The following is a 15,531-nucleotide window of genomic DNA, read 5'->3' as shown; positions in this document are numbered from 1 at the left end:
TGGCGACGTCATCGCCTCCGCTCTGATTGACGCGCGCACCAGCCAATGGGCGGCGCCCCAGCCCTGATTGACGTACGAGACAGCAAATCGGTCGCGTCCGCACTCTGATTGACGTGCGGGTCAGCCAATGGGTAGTGTGCCCACCCCCTGCCTCGCGGGACAGTCGGTTTCCATGACGTCGGGCGGCCAATCGGGCGGCTCCGGGCCTCGGGTCACGTGAGCGGACGCTGCAAGATGGCGGCGGAGGCGGCAGTGGCGGAGGGGAGTTTGCGGCTGTCCTTGTGAGGCGGGCCTGCGGTGCTCTACTCAGCCCAGCCAGCCGGCGGCGGCGGCAGGAGGAGAAGGAGGGGCCCCTGAGCTTTTACTCCCTCAGTAAGGATTTTCTTATCTCCTTTGTAAGGCCATCTATTAAAATATTTATTTATATATGTGTGTAGGTTTGAGGAGGGGGGTGGCTTAGGCGGCGGCGGGGGGATGGTCTGCTCCCCGGGGCTTTGTCACCGAATGGCGGGGCTGGGGTGAGGGGGAAGGGAGGCAGTCTCCCCGTCCAGCTGCCCTGTGTGCCATCGTGCCTTACCTCCAGAGTTTAAATCGCCCAATAACTTGTGACAGGGCTGATCTTTTATTATTTGAAACTAATTAAAATGAGATTGTGGATGGTCACAAATAAAAGTTTCAGGCTCGGAGAACTTTGCGGAGTCGTGTCCCTCCCCCCCTCCTCTTTTGGAAGGATGGACTCTTTACTCTCTCTGGTGTCAGTGCTGGGTTTGTAAGGACTTGATCCATATCGCATTCCCCCAGGCGCGCCCCCGGGGTATTTTTTATTGTGACAGTTTTACGCAGATAGTTGCTTCAGCTCCTCCCCCAGTTTGTTGGCGAGGTTGGCTTCCAAAGCTCATTTGCTTTGGGGGCTTTGGACCATCGTTTGTACTGTTCAGTAGGACTGATCTTTTGAAATTTGTGGGAGCATACTTTTATCTTGGATGGCGGTACTAATCCAAGTGCTTTGTGACATGCAATAAATAGGAGCAGGATTTGGCCCATTGTGCCTGTTCTGCCATTTGGTAAGATCATGGCTGTGCCCTTAACTCCACTGCCACTTCCATGTAAACCTTAGCTTTGATGTTGATTAAAAAACTGTCACCCTCAGCCGTGAATAATTCAATGACCCACCCTTGACTATTCTCTGGGTAAGAGTATTTCAATGATTAGCGAACGTCAAGAGAAGAAAAATCATCTTCTCTCTTTTTTAAATGGAAGACCACTTTTTTTAAACTGCACCTTCCCCTGTTCTAGATTCCTCCATGAAAGGCAACATCCCCCAGCATCCATCACAGCAAACTCCCTCAAAATCTTATATGTTTCAATACGATTGCTGTTGGTTCTTCTAAATTCCAATGAGTACAGGCCCACATGTGCAACTTTCATAAGACAACTACTTCAGCCTAGGAATCAACCTAGTAAACCTGATCCATATCGCTTCCAGTGCAAGTATAATTCCTCAAGTACGGCCAAAACTGTACATCATACTGTAGGTGCTATGTCACAGCTGTTGCAAGACATCCCTACCTTTATACTCCCAACTCCCTTGCAATGAAGTTGAAAGTTAATTAATGTCCTTTTTATCTCATTGTTCCTGTGAGATGCTGTGAAATTTTATAATTTTAAAAGCATGTTGCAGTGACGAACTGATGGTATCATACAGGTTTATTAACTTTTTAATGTATATTTACACTTTACTGGATCCAAAATTGCCATAGTTGCTGACCTTGCACAGCATGAATTCACATTGTACAAGGTTATTATTTCTGCTTCAGGCGAGCAGCTCGAGGTCAACATGTGTTTATATATTAGCCTTACTTGTGCAATTTAGTATAGTAGGAAAGAGAAAACACATTTTCATAGCATCCCTCATGTCCTCAGGATAACGCAAAATGCTTGATAGCCAAAGAGTGCCTTTTGAAATTTAACCACTGGTTTGCAGATAAATGTGGCAATGTGCAAGGTCCCCTGAATAGCAAATGAGGTAAATAAGGTGGTTTGTTTTGGTGGTGTCATTTTGAGGGATCACTGCTGACTAAGTCGCTGGGAGAGTTCACGAACTGTTTTCAAAAAGTGCCTTGGCATCTTTTATATGCAACTGATCATGTAAACAGGGCTATCAATTCATCCAAAAGACTGAGCGTTTAATTTTATTGATACTGTTTTCCCAAACTGACTGTACTAATTTATCCTTTTTATTCTGGTTCCATTAGTTCTTGAATCATTACTTGCTAATGTAAGATTGTATTTTTTAATTCAGTTGTTGGGGTTGTTGAATCATGTGATGTTTAGCCCATCATCTCTGGGTAGAAACCTGGAATTCTCAACTTTTATTGGATTGTTGTGGAACGTATTTGTTAATAATGCATCCAGGTAGACATAATGCCATATTTAGAAAATACCCTTTACATTAATGTGTAGCGGGATAAATTGTGTTCCTTTAAAGCGGCAATGAATACATGTAACTTTGTTGATGTCCATTGGCCATAATGTTTTGCCTGTTAACAAAACGTAATCAGAGTCTGTGTGAAAATCAGGAAGTGTGTGTGAATGTAAAAAAAGTGCCCAAAAAGTTCTTGTGAATTTATGACTATAGAACTTTTTTTTAAAAAAGAACAAAAACATTGTAGCCATAATAGTTTAGTTTGATCTTTGTGATAGGAGGTGACACATTTCTTCTCCTGTTATCTGTCGAGAACAAGATATTTGATTCTGATTAGAATTTTACCTTATTTGCATCTAGCAGATTGTGGTTCCCCCCAGTTGATGTTTATATTTGCAGCACTGTTACAGACTTGTTTTGCCTCTGGAATTCATTAGTACACTTTTACATAGGTTATTGACTTGACACGGTAGCGTGCTAGGAGTACCAGAGGCTGCCTTACAATTGGCTTCTACCTTTCACCCTGTCTGGCTTTGGTGGGCCTCGACTGTGTTGTGCTCCTGCTAACAAAGTTGTCGGGTCATAGCGCACAAATCTTCGCACCATGTTAAAAGGCAGGCCCAAAGGAAGAAATTGGATGAGAAAAACTTTGGTTTTGTTTGGGCTATGCAACATTGTGAGCAATATAAGGTGATTAGTCAGTTCTTTAAAACGCATTGGACTCTAAAATATATCGGCTTAACTTTTAACAACAAAGCTGACCTTTTGAGACATTCAGATTGCCACACACTCTGAACAAAGCTCAAATGATTCTACGTTATCTGAATGGTGAGATAATGTAGCTACCTTGAGAATAATATCTGTTTTTATATCTGTTCTAATGGCTATAGTATCCGTGGAACAAGTTTGAATTTCAATAATATCACAAAATACAAATGTAAAACCTGAAAGAGTTATGAACATTTTCTAATTACAACATGTATTAAATCCTTAGAATACAGTTTGCTGTGTGTTATGCTTGTGTTATCTGAAGATGCAAATCTCTGGGGCATTCTGTTCTGTTTTGCCCTGGTGGCCAGCGAGGAAAGTCAGCCTCTTAGCTCATATATGTTTTCGTTATAGTTCTGTTGTGGATGTATGTGAAACCAGAATGCCATTAGGCAGCTTTTATTTGATAGCATTTTGCTGTATTATAATTAAAATATAACTCTGTCATTGTTCTGGTGAATCCCCCATTACACACTCATTGATTTTAATATACTTTCTATTATGGGGTTTCCAAAACTGCACGTTGTGGCATAACTGCTCTACATAAATTTATCGTGATTTATTTTATGTTGTGCAGCACTTAGCGAACTAGTTTTATTTATGGCTCTAAGTTCATTTGCACTTTTAGTGAATTATGTATTTGAACTCCAAGGTTGTTGTTGATGATCTTTAATGACTCTTGTTCCTTTACTTTGTAGTTCAATTTTTTTTGTTGCAATCTTCACCTCTTGAAACAGTTTGAGATTGCCGCTAAATTTTGTTCTGGCTCCCCATCCTGTGAGTAGCTATGCCATGCAAAAGAGGAAAGTCATTGGTGTCAGTCTGTGCAGAATGACGGTCAATGTTACCCTCTGCAGTGCCTCAAACATTGGTGTTTGGAGTTCTGTGTGCAAGAGCCTGTGTGGATGTTTGCGAAGGACAACCTTGTTGTGACGCTCCCCACTGATTGTAGAGGCCCACACATGAATAACATTACTAGAAGTAGTGCACCTGTGGGACCATACACAAGCTGAAAGTGAACCCTTTTTAGAAGGGTTGATGAGTGAAAGCATTTTAAAAAATTTACGGAACTGAGAACTGATTGAGCCTTAAGCTCAATTTCAAATTGCAAATCACTCATGCTCAACTGCAGGCTGCGGCCTTATGACAGAATCAGGGCAGAGCCCTCACCCCACCACACAAACACGACTGTACATAACCACACTGACCTCTGTGCGTGGTGTGAATTGTCGTATAGTATAGTTTTATAAGCAAAATGTTTGTGACTGGTGCAATATGCGACTGCAAGATCAAATTTTCAACACTTGAGGCTGAAAGAAAAGAGGAGGATCTGGCTAAATTGAAGTCCAACGTGGGACTGAAGCTCTCCAGTTTGGAACATCATCTCATTGGTGTCTCATCAAAAGCCATGCTGTTCTTCCCATTGTTTCTGAGCTTTTGTATGATGGGTGACAAGGCCTTTGACAAGGTACCGCATGGTAGGTTGTTGCATAAGGTTAAATCTCATGGGATCCAGGGTGAGGTAGCCAATTGGATAAAATATTGGTTTGATGACAGAAGACAGAGGATTGTTTTTCAAACTGGAGGTTTGTGACCAGCGACAGGTGAACCTCAGGGATTGGTGCTGGGTCCACTGTTATTTGTTATTTATTTATATTAATAATTTGGATGAGAATTTAAGAGGCATGGTTAGTTTGCAGATGACACCAAGATTGGTGGCTTAGTGGACGGTGAAGAAATTTATCTAGGACTGCAACGGGATCTTGATTAATTGGACCAATCGACTAATGCATGGCAGAAGGAGTTTTATTTAAATGCAAGGTGATACATTTTGGTAGATTGAACTTAGTCAGTTAATAGGGCATTGGGGAGAGTTATAGAACAAAGAGATCTAGGAGTGCAGTTTCAGAGCTCCTTGAAATGGAGTCGCAGGTGGACAGGGTGGTGAAGACGGCATTCGGCATGTTTGGTTTCATTGGTCAGAACATAGAATACAGGAGTTGGGACGTCTTGTTGAAGTTGGACAAGACATTGATAAGGCCACATTGGAATACTGTGTACAGTTCTGGTCACCCTATTATAGAAAGATATTATTACACTAGAAAGAGTGCAGAAAAGATTTACTAAGGTGCAACCAGGACTTTGGTTTGAGTTATAAGGAGAGGCTGGATATACTGGGACTTTTTTCCCTGGTGAGTAGGAGGCTTTGGGGTGATCTTATAGAGGTCTATAAAATAATGAGGGACATAGATAAGGTAGATAGTCAACATCTTTTCCCAAAGGTCGGGGAGTCTAATACTGGAGGCATAGGTTTAAGGGGAGAGATAGAAAAGGGTCCAGAAGGGAAATTTTTTCTCTCTGTGGTGAGGATCTGGAACGATCTGCTAGAGGTAGTAGTAGAGGCGGGTACAATTTTGTCTTTTAAAAAGCATTTGGACAATTACATGGGTAAGATGGGTATAGAGGGATATGGGCCAAACGCAGGCAATTGGGACTAGCTTAGTAGTTAAAAACTGGGCAGTATGGACAAGTTGGGCCGAAGGGCCTGTTCCCATGCTGTAAACTCCTGACTATAAAGTTGGGGTAGGACCAATTGGTTGTCTTGGTATTTGTGCCCTAAGTGTCGTGTGGACAAAAATGTTTGCGTGCTACTACCTCAAGGAGCCATGAACATAGTTAATTTGTGGACTGTATCAAAATGATCATTTACATGTCATTTATATATTGAATGCAAGTTGTCATCAGTTGACACCTAGCGTTGTTGGAACTTTGTAGCTATGGATTCGGAGCCAAACCACACCGCTTGTTCCCAGACTTATCCTTTAATCTATTGGAAACATCAGTTCTGACTGGAGTTAACAAGCAAATGGAGAATGCTGCAAAATCTCATCAGATCTGACAGCATCGGTAGGGAGAGAGAACTGAGTTAATGTTTTGAGTCCTTTTGTCCCCAAAGCATGGGTTTTTTTGACAGCAAAATGCTCTAAATTTTAGTGTTTAAAAATTAGAAACCATTTGTCATAACAGCAAGATGAGGCCTTTGAGCCTGTTCTGTCAGTTAGTAAGATCATGGCTGACCTGTGACCTAAATCCATTTACCTAGCTTTTCTCCACAGGCTCCAAATTAGAGAGAGAGCTCTGGAGAGCAGACTTTTACGTGAATAGGGGGGCTCAGGAGAACCCCTGGTAGTCAAAGAGCTGGAGAAACCCTGAAGATCTGAGAAGGCAGCTGAAGGTTGACCACTCTGTACTACAAGCCTGTGAACCACTAGTGTTCTGCTTGGCAAGGCCAAAGAGCTGAAATTGTGTTCGTGTATTGGTGTTTGAGTGTACTCTGGAATCCAGGGAACATGAATCTTGGAAGACAAGATTGAAAGCCTGCAAGGTGGGCCATTGATGAAGCCATCCAATTGGAGCAACCTTTGGAGAGAATTCCAAAATGAGATCATCTAAGGTGAAGACAGGAAACCCTTGTAAGGGACGGAGTTTTAGTGAGATTGGTTGACTCTCTGGCGGGGTGGTTGTTGAGAAATCCATGGAATCCATTTTGATCACGTTCATTTATTGTGTGGTGTGTTTGATCACAGATCTTTTTAATTGATGTACTTCATATTTACCCTGAAAGTATAAAATAAATATTGTAAATTATTTTATATTTCTGACCTTGTGTAGTAAAGTTTATTATTTGTTCAAAACTCCTGGAGTCTTATGACTTTCTTCAGTAAGCAAGTATCTTGAATCTCAAACTTTTGTCTACTTTAAACAAGAATCTATGCTGTACTCCCTCCAATATTGATGTGATGTGATTCCCAGAACTAGTCACAGTACTCTGGCTAAAGTCCAACCAGGGCGTTGTATATCTGTCCCATGATTTCTACCATTTATATTGTAGTCCTCGTTCGCTTCTCGGCCTTTTGGCTAAGATCAAGTGTAGTATGGATTGGATGCTGCACTTGGTTGAGGTCATTGGGTTACATTGAAGCTTCATATGTTTCATAGGAAGCAATTTTTAAAAGTGGTATCTCGGCCTTTTGGCTAAGATGCAAATGAGATCAAGTCTTGGAGGAGGGATTGCTTTCCCTCCTCCAATCAGCTTGGCTCATGTAGATCAGGCCCAGGACAGGGTAAATGGTCGCTTGCCCTGTCTTGCCAGCCTGGATCGGAAATGTCTCAACTTGTTGAGACTCTGAATTGGACTTGATTTGATTGAATTGGAAAAGTATATTTTTAATTATATTGTAGTCCTGTAGATATAAAGGCCATAATTCAATTAGCCTTTTTGATTCCTTTCTGTACCTGTTCATGACATTCTAATGATCTGTGTACCTGGACTCCACTTCATTGAATTGGACTGTCCTCCCATCTGAAGACTCGCAACAGATAAGTAGTGACTGTGGATCATTAGCAACACTATAAAGCCAATGCGAGACACCTGGACCCTAAGTCTCCTTGAACTATCACTATGTCTAGCTTTACCCCATTTCAAACGTACCCTGTTCTATCCTTTTCAGGACCAAAGTGGATGACCTCACATTTGCTTTATTGAAATCATTTGCCTCAATTTTGTCCTTTCATTTAATCTATCAATTTAGTCTCTCTATAATTCACTTCCATCTGCAACACTTACAATACCATCTATCTTGATGTCATCAGCATTTAGATATGTGGATTTATATCCCATCATCTAAGCTATTAATAAATACAGTGAATAGTTGAGGCCCTAACAGGGATGCTTGTGGGACACCACTTGTCACTTCCAACCTGTTCGAGAATCTGCCCATTGGCCCTACCCTCCGTCTTTTTCTGTTCAGCCAATTTCCTAACCAGGTCAATAACTTGCCTACAACTTAAATTAACAGTCTTTTATGAGGGACTTCATCAATTGTCTTGTGGAAGTTCATACAAATAATATCCAAAAACACTGTCCTGTCCACTACGTCAAGTACGACTACAAAAAATTTCAAGCTGGTAAGTTTTGTATCATGCACCCTTTAAAATATGTTGTCTCTTGTCTAATCAGCTGAAAATTTTCAAGGTGTTTAGTCACCCTACCTTCATTATGGACTTTAGTAATTTCCTGGCAACAGATATGAAGCTAACTGGCCTCTAATTCCTTAGTTTCCCTGTGTTAACATTCTTAAATAATGGAGTGGCCTGCACAATTTTCCAATACAAGGGAATGATTCGTACATCAAGAGAACTTTGGAGATTTATAGTTTGAGCATCTGCACTGTTTGCGAGTTAAAATGCTGGAAATCATCTGTTTTTGGGGATTAGGCACTTTTTAGTGCGATTATTGTCTTTGCTGTTATTTTGCTTGTATTAATTTTGATGAATCATTTCATTTTATCAAATTAAAAATGGGTTAATTTTGAAAGATTGTTAGGACCTGCATATTTCCATCTTTAATACATAGGGAATGAAAATAAGTATCTGCTTGTGGTCCACATTATTCAACTTATATTCCTGTGACACCACAAATACAGCATCTCGCATGACTGGAATGAGATAGAAACTTCCGGAAGCGTAGTGGGGAACATGCCCGTGTCTACATCAACAGGAACGAAGTGGAAATGGTCGAGAGCTTCAAGTTTTCAGGCGTCCAGAACACCAGCAACCTGTCCTGGTTACTCTACGCTGATGCTATTGTTAAAAGAAGCCCACCAACGCCTTTACTTTCTCAGGAGGCTTAGGAAATTTGGCCTGTCTGCTACAATTCACCAACCTCTACAGATGCACCATAGAAAGCTTGGTTTGGCTTCTGCTCTGTCCACGACCACAAGAAACTACAAAGTGTTGTGAACCAGTCCATCACGCAAGCCAGTCTCCCATCCATCGACTCCATCTACACATCCGCTGCCTCGGAAAGGCAGCCAGCATAATTAAGGTCCCTATGCATCCTGGACATACTCTCTTCCACTTTCTTCCGTCAGAAAAAAGATACAAAAGTCTTAGATCATGTACCAATCGACTCATGACCAGCTTCTTCCCTGCTGCCATCAGACTTTTGAATGGACCTACCTTGCATTAAGCTGATCTTTCCCTACACCCTAGTTATGACTGTAACACTACATTCTGCACTCTCTCCTTCTCTATGTAGGATATGCTTTGTATAGCGCGTAAGAAACAATACTTTTCACTGTATACTAGTACATGTGTCAAATCAAAGTTGTTTAGGTTTGTTTTGTATCTTTAATGTAAATTATTTAGAGTTGATTGTGGACTTTCGGTGTTGAGTTGCGTAAATAGCTGTGCTCCAAATTAATTTCACTTTGAGTCAGCTGTTTTTACCATTGCATTGTACCCTTTTCCAGAATTAATACAAGCAAAATAATAGCACTAAAAAGTGTCTAATCCCCAAAAGCAGATGATTTCCAGCATTTTAACAAACAGTGCAGATGCTCAAACTATAAACATAGAACAGTACAGTACAGCACAGAACGGCCCTTCGGCCCACGATGTTGTGCCGAGCTTTATCTGAAACCAAGATCAAGCTATCCCACTCCCTATCATCCTGGTGTGCTCCATGTGCCCATCCAATAATCGCTTAAATGTTCCTAAAGTGTCTGACTCCACTATCACTGCAGGTAGTCCATTCCACACCCCAACCACTCTCTGCGTAAAGAACCTACCTTGGACATCCTTCCTATATCTCCCACCATGAACCCTATAGTTATGTCCCCTTGTAATAGCTCCATCCACCCGAGGAAATAGTCTTTGAACGTTCACTCTATCTATCCCTTCATCATTTTATAAACCTCTATTAAGTCTCCCCTCAACCTCCTCTGCTCCAGAGAGAACAGCGCTAGCTCCCTCAACCTTTCCTCATAAGACCTACCCTCCAAACCAGGCAGCATCCTGGTAAATCTCCTCTGCACTCTTTCCAGCGCTTCCACATCCTTCTTATAGTGAGGTGACCAGAACTGCACACAATATTCCAAATGTGGTCTCAGCAAGGTCCTGTACAGTTGCAGCATAACCCCACGGCTCTTAAACTCCAACCCCCTGTTAATAAAAGCTAACACACTATAGGCCTTCTTCACAGCTCTATCCACTTGAGTGGCAACCTTCAGAGATCTGTGGATTTTTGTTTTCTGTTGTGCTGCTGTTTCCTTTTCCAGAATATTGCTTGTCACTTCACCTGTATGTATTTAAAATGTTGATCCTGTAAACTTTGTATTAAATATTTATGCATTTTTCCAAGTCCATTATCTCTCATCTGCAGCCAACAGGATTTTGACCTCTCTCTCACTGAGAGAGTGGGGCAGATTGAGCCATAGTAGCTCGCCTCAGGAAGCACTCAAACCGTTGATGTGACTTTGTTCCTCTGATTTTTTTTGTTTTCCTTGCAGGAAAACGTTGTAGATGCTTGTACCATTGCATTGTACCCTTAAAATATTATACCTTTGACAAATGTGGACCCTTGATATGTTTCAGGTTCTACAATGTTACAAAATAAAAATGCTGTTTTAAAGGTATGTTGCCATCGTTCTTGTATGATGCAAATGTGAAACCACTGAATATTTCAGAAAACAGTCACATTGGCAAAATTGCTACTTGTACTTTTGTTGCAAAGGTGATATTGGCACATAGGTTGCGTTTGACTTTTGCATGTACTTAGCACACGGAGGAATGTTACCTCTGTTGTAAGTTATTTCGTTGCCATGGCAATGTTTTTGGAATACACAAGATTTCTCTACAGTTGAGTTATTGCAGTGGTTCCGCCACACTGGTGCGGCGAGAGAGGATGGCAAGTGTGGCGGGAAGATTCAAGGACAGTCAAAGAAACATTTAAACATGGTTTAAACAAGCATTGCTTTATACTTTCTGGATGTCCCATGATATTATAAAGTAGTTGCGTTCTATGTTATGAATCAAGCACTGCTAGGGGTTGTTTTTTTTGTTTTTGAATGTATTTCTTATCGATAAAAAATTTGGTGTGGCGCGAGCCAATTTCTATTCCGAAAGTGCGGCCCAGTGAAAAAAGTTTGGGAACCACTGAGTTATTGAAAGTATCTGCAGAAAATTTGTTGCTGGTTAGGTGGATTGGCCATGTTAAATTTGCCCTCAGTGTACCCGAACAGGTGTCTGAGTGTGGCAACTAGCGGATTTTCACAACTTAATTGCAATGTTAATGTAAGCCTACTTCTGACTTTAAAAGTTAAAGTTTATTTATTACTTTTTTTTTAACATTGTGAACTTCATCTCCATATTTGAAGAAAATCCTTTTACCCAGAATATTTTGTCTCATTACTGTTGTGTGGGCTATAGAATGTGGCTGAAGTATATGAATTACTGTTGGTCTAAGGACAAGTCACCATTCTGAAACCTGTAGCTATTGACTGTCTTGGAAAGATTACCAGATAAAACATGGCGGCTTTTAAGAGTCATTCTGGAAAGCAAAAACTTGAAAACTAATACTTCATAATATGTCCTGGTCAATATTTATTCCTGAACTAACATTACTAAAATGGATTACCTACTCATTATGCTGCTATTTATAGAATATCACTGTGTGCAAATTGGCTGCTAAGTTTCATACATTGCAACAGAGATTATGTGACAAAGTATTTCTTTGGCTCTAAAGTACTTTGAGGAATCTTGAGGTTGTTAAAAAGCACAATATAAATATTCATTTTAAAATTATCTTCTAAAATCAGATGTTGTTTACTTATTTCAAAAACTTGTTTTCTGCCTCAGTTTTCTTACTCCCAAAGGGCATGAGGCATGACTCCTTGTTGTTTTTACTTTTATGTGTGGCGTTAAGGGAGCTCTTTAAAAAAAATGCTATTAAATGTATTCGGCTGCCAAGGCTCTTGACTCCGGAATTCTCTCCCTAAACGTCACCAACTCTTTTTCTTACCCCCTTTCATGAAAGCTCCTTTAAAAACTACTACTTTGACCAATTATTTCTATACGACTTTGTGCCCAGTTTTGCTTTCTAACACTCCAGTAAAGCATCTTGAGATGTTTTATTAAATGAAAGGCGCTATATGAATGCAAGTTATTGCTGATATGACAGTGGTATTTTTGTAATAGCTCTTAGTTTATGACTCACTTATTAAGAATCTGGGTTACAAGAAAAGTTGCTGACGTCAGAACTTTATAACCTTCCATTGACAGATAGCATGGAGCTTGGTTGCCTGCAGTGTGGCATTTATAGGAAATCAAAACTGCTTTGACTCAAACCCAGAGTGAGGGTTTATTGTTTGAATTCACATGATGCAGTCCTTCCCCTATGCCAAGAAAAATCATGATACAAGGTGACAATTGTTAGATACGATTTGTTTGTTACAAGCTCTGTTTATGCTGAAGTTTTTAGAAGTTTCAGGAAGGTGTCAAGTTGAATGAATAGTGATCCTGGAATTTTTTTTACAACAATTTGCATTCGTGTAATGTTGCTCTTGCAAGAGAATGGTCGCCAAGAGAAACAGAGAACCCAAGAGACATATAGAGATCTATAGGGGGTGGAGGCTAATTGAAAAGAAGTGTTAAAGTTGCCGAAGGAAGCAAAGTAGTCTTGGAATCGATGCAAGAGTAAAGACATTGTTGCTTTTTTTTAAAAAAGCCTCTGGATCAGAGAAGGTGGAGGCAAGCTGTAGGATGGAATCAATGGAAACAAGGATATAGATCTGCCAAAGGTTGCTGGTCCAAGTTGGATCAAGACTGCAAACCTTAAAATTGATCACTTGGCTGTGAAATACAGCAAGGGTATAGGTGCCAGTCAGTGCATGACGTTCGTTGTGGGAGAGAACCTGGCCTGAATGATTCTGATTTAACTGGTGTTTGTGTGGATTGGAGAAGAGGTTGATCAGAATATTCAAGACGTTGCTTCTTAGCCTTGGATGCCTGGCTTAAAATCTTTGGCAACAAGAGAACGATGGGAAGGGATGCCTGTTTCAACCTGAACAGGCAGTCAACGAGACTAATGTTTGTAGGTGTTACTCTGAATCGAAGAATTCTTCCATTGTGTCAAAAGAACATTTAGCAATTCCTTGATTTAATGTTGAGACTAAGTCTTAAAATGTAATAACAGCTGTAGAATTAATTGGTAATGGTTGGTTTTCTGGATGGTGCCACTGGGCGATAGTATATAGATGATGAGGGGTCCATGGATGAATACATCAGATTTCACAGATGCCTCTGGCCTATTATATATTACATTGAGACAAATAGGAATTGTTGTGCAGATAGACCATGGTGTGAAACGGTGCAGGAGTATGGAGTAGTTGATGCCTATAGAGAGGTCAAGATGGAGCAAAATGCTGCAAGGACGGACACAAACCATCACAGCAGATTTTGATCAGGACAATCTTGTTACTATATCTGGGTGGTAAGCTGATTTGAGGAAACCACAAAGCGTTGGGTGTGGCAAGCGTGAATTTGATTATTCATTTGCTGAGTGAAAGAGCAAGGTGACAACTTGACAAGCACAGCTCACGTGGGCTTTTGTAAGAGGTTGGGGAGGTTGCTGAAAGGATGTCGATAAATTGATGTAAGCTAACATAAGGCGAGGAATAGGGGCACAGAGTTAAAATATCAGATAGCACAGTTGGACAGCACAGTGGTTAGCACTGCTGCCTCGTAGCACCAGGGACCCGAGTTTGATTCCAGCCTTGGGTGACTGTCTGTGGAGTTCGTACATTCTCCCTGTGTGTGCGTGAGCTTTTTCCGGGTCCTCCCACAGTCGCAAAATATGTAGGTTAGGGGGATTACCCAAGGTGGGTAAACTTGGGGGATAAATGTGGGGTTATGAGGATAGGGCAAGGGTTGGTTAGAGTTGGTACAGACTCTGGGCCAAATGGCCTCCTGCACTGTAGGGGTTCTATGATTCTACGCAGGGAAAATTAGAAATTAAAGGTGAAATGGGGACTTGTTTTTAGCAAACAGTAGCAGACGTGGGTTTTGGGCTGGCTATAATAATCAAGGAGGGGAGGATTTGGGTTTGGCACAGATTGTAGAAGTAAATTGATGCAAGGCTGTGGACAGTGTTGAAAATAAAGATCTTGAGATTGTGACCATTCATATCCACGGTGCGGGTGGAGTTGGGGGAAGAAGATCCAAAGTGGAAGTTGGTTGTAGAGAAGAGGAAATTAGGATTGGTCTTGCCTTTCAGGATGATGCTGAAGAATGTGACTACAGAGATGGATCAGCTGCTTAATGTGCAAAGTTGTTACATATGGTAATTGCATTTCCCCACAATAGGCAGCTGTTTTGGATAAACCGGGACAGTGGAAGTGATGGGGACCGCACTGCTCTGTTTGCATCTCATTAGAGATACACTGCAAGTTCCTGACATTGGATAAAAGCAAATTACTGTGGATGCTGGAATCTCAAACCAAAAGAAGAAATGCTGGAAAATCTCAGCAGGTCTGGCAGCATCTGTAAGGAGAGAAAAGAGCTGACGTTTCGAGTCCAGATGACCCTTTGTCAAAGCTCAAACCCTGCTTTGACAAAGGATCATCTGGATTCGAAACATCAGCTCTTTTCTGTCCTTACAGATGCTGTGGAGATGTACAGATGCTGCCAGACCTGCTAAGATTTTCCAGCATTTCCTCTTTAATTTTCTGACATTGTTGTCTCTTCTCAAAAGCCTTGGTGCACTGAAATAGGCAGATTTAAATGATAAACAAATTCCTGGAGACTTGGAACATAGTGATAGATTGACCAAGACCAGTATTTGTGGAGGTGATCATGGCAATTAAGACTATTTTAATAGCCTTGTGAGTGCTTATGAGTTGGGTATACCGTTGTACTGGACTCTTACAGATAGTCTCGTCTTTTACAAATTGCTGCTGACAAACCTTTATGTATAACTTGTTTTTTTTTTGTTGTGATGCTAGTGTTTAATCCCTCTTATACAACTGATGCATGTGCTGTTTGGGAGTGTGGTTATTTTGAGTTCACTCTTGGGCATTATTCTCTAATTGGAAGCCTGTTTCAAAATTACTTTACCTGATGCTGAAAGGTTGAAGAGAACTGCATGGAGTAACTTGCTGTATAATGTTTTGCTTTGCTAAAGGATGATTTCTGATCTCCACTTAGTTTGCCTCATTGGCACGATCACGATTGGAAGCTCAGCAGAGGTGAGGATTTGAACCCTGTATCCTGTTGCTCTGATTTGGACTCTTACAGATAGGCACATGGGAGCACCCAAGTACTTATTACGGTATAGCTGTACCCTCAGAACTAGGGATTTAATCAGACCTTGATCTTGCTGTGCAGTAATTCTGCTAAGTAATTTTAGAAAACCATTGCGACTCCTGTTTGGCAAATAACTAACTGCCCCACCAGCTTCTCTCCCTGAGCAGAGATTCCTCGAGAAAAGATGTTCCATT

At 41.1% G+C, this 15,531-nt stretch overlaps 1 protein-coding gene and 1 pseudogene across 3 annotated transcripts in view; both read left to right on the top strand.

Moving 5' to 3' along the window:
• The first annotated feature begins 202 nt into the window (after positions 1-202).
• The window catches only part of itchb (itchy E3 ubiquitin protein ligase b), an 80,623-nt gene continuing 65,294 nt past the window's right edge, over positions 203-15,531 (top strand). The window contains exon 1 of one of the 3 annotated variants that reach the window (XM_078236852.1): positions 203-372. The gene's annotated coding sequence lies outside the window, so the exon portion shown is untranslated. Of the gene's footprint in view, positions 396-15,531 lie in introns of all 3 variants that reach the window. The other 2 variants (XM_078236850.1, XM_078236851.1) reach the window with 2 other exon arrangements.
• On the top strand, positions 7,092-7,295 carry LOC144508797 (U2 spliceosomal RNA; annotated as a pseudogene).

This window comes from Mustelus asterias, chromosome 20, assembly GCF_964213995.1.
Source record: "Mustelus asterias chromosome 20, sMusAst1.hap1.1, whole genome shotgun sequence".
NCBI lineage: Eukaryota > Metazoa > Chordata > Chondrichthyes > Carcharhiniformes > Triakidae > Mustelus > Mustelus asterias.
The sequence above is the reverse complement of the archived record's forward strand: the minus strand, read 5'-3'. Positions and strand labels throughout refer to the sequence as shown.